Raw genomic sequence first — 5267 nt, 5'->3', positions numbered from 1 at the left:
CCACCGCCTGCACCCCCCACGGCGCCCCGCGGGCTTTAGGCCCCTCCCCCAGAGCTTCCCCACCCCTCACCCGCCTCCTGTGGGCTGTGTCCACTCAACGCGCCACGTGAGCCTCCCCTGCTCGGGACCGGGCCTGAGTGGTGCCTCTGCCGGCCCCACAGCCAGGGCCCGCCTGCTCCTGGTGGGGGCGGCGGGGGCGAGGGATGAGGAGTCGGCCTTTGCCCAGCCCTCACTTAGCACACTGGCAACGGAGCTTTCCGAAGGAATTCTTATCAGGAACCTCCAAGAGCACAGAGGGAAGTGGTGAGCCACAGAGGGCCTGGTTTGAGGCCCAGCTCGCCTTCTGCGGGCCGGTGGCCGTGGGAATGTGCGGTCACCGCAGGCTGGGCTGATCGCACCCACCCTCCAGTTTGTCCTCCGGTTGGATGCTATGTGAAGGTCACTGCGAGGTCAGGCTTGCACGTGGCGCCCGACACCTGGCCCCGATTACGGGCTTCGGAGGCTCGGGGTCCCCACGCCCCAGTGCTGCCGGAGGAAGGAGCCTGAGGCCCATGTCCCTCAGACGGGGGCCCTAGGGCCCCCACCCCCCCTTCAGCCTGTCTGGGTCCCTGAGCCTCAGTTTGGGGAATAGTGCGCTACACGTTTCCGGCCGCAGGGGAGTGGGGGTGTCTCGTCCTCAGAGCGAACCCGACACAAACACGGAGGGTTTTGCCTCAGTGCTTATTGCAAACGTGCATTGTGTCCGTGCGGCCCGTACACGCGGCCGGTCCCGTTCGTTGGCGTGCATTTTGCCCACGAGAAACGTTAGGTGGAAGTGGAAAGCAAATGCTGCACCCAGCGGAGCAGACCTGGCCGCGTAGACGCGTGCCAGACGCCCGCCGGGCCACGCCCGACCTCGCCTGTCGCAACTTCCCAGCTGGTTTCCCGATAACCGGCAGGCCCCGCCCCCGCGCCCCCACCGCGGGCGGGCCTTCCAGTAAACACCCCGGTCGGTCGTGGGGGTGTCTGTGTGTCCTCGCCGGGCGGCACTCGTGCGCCGGGGCACCGTCTTCCCTGGGCTTCTGCCCCCTGTCGCTGAGGGTGGGGACTGGGGGCGGCCGGTGACCGCGCCAGACCACTGATTCGTCCCCTGTGGTCTGGCTCCGGCCACCCCCCCCCCCCCACCCCCGGCCGGGCTGTTTCTCTGTCCGTTCGCAGCCGCGTCCGACGCGTCCCAGCTGCGTGCACATGCGCTCGAAGCCCTAGGCACACGGTGTGGGCGAGACTGGAGGGGTGCCCGGCACTGAGGGCGAGGGTCGTGCAGGGGAATGGGGTGATGGGGAAAGATGGGCAGGGCGGGCCGTAGGGCCTCGGAGGCGGTGTTGCCGCCGAGGGCGGGGGATGAGGAAGCAGAGCAAAGGTCCTGAGGCAGGAAGCAGCACAGCACACGGAGGGACGGGGAGAGAACTGTGGGACTGGACGGTGTGGGCAGGGACGAGGAGGCGCCGTCAGCGAGGGAGGCTGCGGTGGGAGCGCAGGGGTGTAGGCAGGGGGCAGGGCAGGGTGGTTTGGAGCCTGTGCCACACCAGGCGTGTGAGGGCCTAGGAAGTGCTCTAGAGGCAGCAGCTGCTGTTTGCCTGTGGGAGCCGATTGAGGTGGAGGTGGTGAGGGGAGTGGGGCGAGCCGGCGGGCAGTGCTGAGGTCCGTGAGGGGCCACAGGGAGGACGTCGGGCCACCGCGCCCTGGGACGGCCTCAGGACAGGGCGGGCAAGGCCTGTCAGAGGGGACTAAGAAGGAGTGTGGGGCAGGCCTGCACCCTGGGGGAGGAAAGACAACTGGAGCCTTGGGCGGGGCGGGGGGAGGGGGAAGAGGTGTGGATTTGAGCCCAGGGCCGGGAGGGGAGTGCCCCCAAGGTAGAGTCCTTGTGCAGGGCCCGTCATCTGCAGCTGGCGCTAATAACGGGGAGCCTCGGTGGGCCTTGCTTTGGGAGCCTGCAGGCAGGAGGCGCCTGGGGAAGGTTGAAATCCTGGGGGGCCGTGCCCGCAGGGGTGAGAGGAGGCGGCCAGGGTGGGAAGGGGGTGGGCAGGACCGACAGGAGGGGAGGGGGCCTGAGGCTCCGCGATCGGGACCTTCCAAGGGGAGCATTGGAGGGGCGGGTGGACAGAGGGCCAAGGGGAGACGGACGACGCTAGAGATGCTGTTAGGGCACATCCAGGAGGAAGCCAGACACTGGCGGGAGCAAGTGTAGGTCCCCCCCAGTGCCCCGGGCCTCCTCCTGGCTGGTCCTCGGGCCGACCACCTTCTGCCGGGCAGCTCTTATGTGAAGAACTGGGGACACAAAATAAACGAGAGCCTCTGCCCCGAGTTCGGTGTCTTTAGGGGACAAAGCGGCCAGCCTTGGCAGCGGGGCGCCCAGGAGGGCAGGTGTGACGCCTGACGAGGGGGCTGGGCGCCCAGAGAGGGCGTGACTCCCGCCGGCCCAGTAGGACTGTGGCTGCAGGGGCCACAGCTGAGATTCGTACAGGCAACGGTAGCTTTTGGGGGGCCTTTAAGCCGGAGTGAGGTCCTCACCTGTGTGTCGGGTTCCAGACTGGCAGTGGGGAGGCCGATGCTCGAGGGGCTCTTGCCGGGTTCAGGTGGGAGGCCACGTGGGCTTCAAGCAGGACCGAAGCACCGTGAGTTGAACGGGGGTGGGGTGGGTGGGGGCACGGGCAGAAAACCGCCCCGTGCCCTCGTACAGGGCGAAAGAGGCGGATCCCGGAAGACCGGCATCGGCGGGTGAATCACCTCTGGCGGGGCTACTTCATTTTCTCGGCGTCCCAGACCCTCCGAGGGCTGTCCCCGTCCCACCTTCCCCCCCACACTGGACTCCGGGAACGCGGCACGCTCTCTAACGCACAAGGCAGTTCCACAAGGGCTAGATTCGTTGAGCGCCGGTCGGGTGCCGCATCTCACGCGAGGCATCGGGGTAGCAGTGGTTGTGCCGCGGCCACTAGAGAGTCACGTGAGGTCGGACGCACCTGCCAGCGGACGGGCAACCGCCACACGGGGGGCAGGGGTTCTGCTGGAGGAGCGGAGGCAAAGGGCGTGAAGCCCCGGATGGTGGGGGTCAGGGGAGCGCTCCAGGGGGACGGGTTCTCACATCTAATCCGTAAGGAGGAGCCGCCCGGGTTGAAGGAAGATGAGGTGGGGACCATCCAACGCACAGAAGCAGGTGCGGCTGACGCGTGCACGGTGGGGGCGAGTGGGAGGCAAGGGCGGTGGCCGCACAGGCATGTCACGTGGGGCCTGAGGTCACATCAGAATGTGACTTCATCCCGAGGGCGGACGGCTGTGGTTCTCACCCCGAGGGCGGACGGCTGTGGTTCTCACCAGGGGCTCTGCATTCGGAAGCATGGGCGGGGGTGGGGGGGTGGTGGACTTGGGATATCAGTGCCCTCCTGTGCTGCGCTGGGCACTCTGCCCAGACGACGGGGTGTCCCCTTATGGTTGATTTTCTAATTGCACTGCCTTGTGGTCAGAGAACAAGGTCAGGGGAACCGGTATTCTGTGCACGCGCCACGATTTACACGCCCGTAACCTCGTCGGCAGACGTCTAGCCGCTTACAGGGGTCTGCTAGTGTAAACGGTGACACGGCGAACGTTCCCACGTGTCTGCAGACGAACACGTGCAAACGTTTATCCTGGGCACACGTGCAGATTTCCGGGTGGCAGAAGTGCAAGTTTTCCACCTGACAAGATAATGCCAAATTGGCTTACTAACTGACTCGCTCGCCAACGTACAAAGTGATTCCTGGTGCTGCGTGACTTCTCCAACGCCTGACATTGCCGGGCTTGTGCGTTTTTTCTGACCGAGTGGACATTAACTGGCATCTCGTCGTGGTCGCGGCCTCGGTCGTGGTGTTCGTTGAGCGCGTGCGCTGTGCCCGCCATTGCTTGCCTTCCCCTGATGATTTATGAGGTTGGACCTGCCACTGTGCGTGTTGTGGCCATTTGTGGTCGCTCTTCTGTGAAACGGCCGTCGCAGTGTCCCCCAAGGGGCCTCAGTCTGCGGGATACCCAGCCCCGGCCACAAGGTAACCAGGGGTCTCCCTTGGCATCTGTCTGCTCACAGGGCAGGAAATGGAGCTCGGCCAGCACCGCAGCCGCGTCTTCTTTTTCCGACGGGGTCACGGAGCCGACGGGTCCACCTCCGTGGACCCACAGGTGCCAACTCACACTCAAGGAGGTGAGGTCCACGTTGGGCAGGGCGAGAGCTGCCCTGGCCTCCAAAGCTTGCGCCTCACGGCACTCGTCGGGCCTTGGGCCCTTGCACGGCCGGAGCTTCTGGGGTCCTGACTCAGGAGCCACTGTCCCCCAGGGGGCTCAGAGTACGGCTTCCCTCAGCCATTGCTGCTCCCTCTCCACTTGCTGCCTGTCCACGGGCCGCTTACCAGTAGGGCAAAGCGTTACCATAAGCAGTGCTGCGAGTCAAACCGCCAACCTTCTAGCTTTACCTGATCACCGGGGGTGCACCGGGAGTTCACCGAAGGTCACATTGTCAAGCAGAAGAGGAGTTTTGTTAATCTTTTGCCCACATTCACATTTTATTTTTTATTTTTTTCACGTTCATATTTTAATTTGAGAGACAGAGGGAGAGAACAGGCGAGTGAGGGGCAGGGGGAGAGAGAGAGAGAATCTTAAGGGGGGGATCGATCCCGTGACCCTGGGACCGTGACTTGAGCCAGGACCGAGAGTTGGACGCTCAACCGACTTAAGCCACCTAGGAGCCCCCACGTTCCTATATTTTTTTTTTAATTAAAAAAAAATTTTTTTTTTAACGTTTATTTATTTTTGAGACAGAGAGAGACAGAGCATGAATGGGGGAGGGTCAGAGAGAGGGAGACACAGAATCTGAAACAGGCTCCGGGCTCTGAGCTGTCAGCACAGGGGCCCGATGCGGGGCTCGAACTCACGGACCGCGAGATCGTGACCTGAGCCGAAGTCGGCTCTCAACCGACTGAGCCACCCAGGCGCCCCCCTAACGGTCTTTTAATCAGACAGTGCGTATTCTTTGGCGTCTGGCGTCTCTTGCTCAGCGTTCTGATCTTGAGATCCACTCACGGGGCTGTGTTGGCATTACTGGCTCACTGCTCTTTATGGCTCGGTGGCATTTCATCACACGACTGTGTCACAATTTATCCACTCACCTTTGATGGACATTTCAGTCATTTCCATGTTTGGCTCTCATGGATGAAGCCCACCATGAACATTTGTGTATACATCTTTGGATAAAAATCTAGGAGCGA

Source organism: Panthera pardus, unplaced genomic scaffold (assembly GCF_024362965.1).
Source record: "Panthera pardus isolate Hobbes unplaced genomic scaffold, ASM2436296v1 HiC_scaffold_7, whole genome shotgun sequence".
Taxonomy (NCBI): domain Eukaryota; kingdom Metazoa; phylum Chordata; class Mammalia; order Carnivora; family Felidae; genus Panthera; species Panthera pardus.
The sequence above is the reverse complement of the archived record's forward strand: the minus strand, read 5'-3'. Positions refer to the sequence as shown.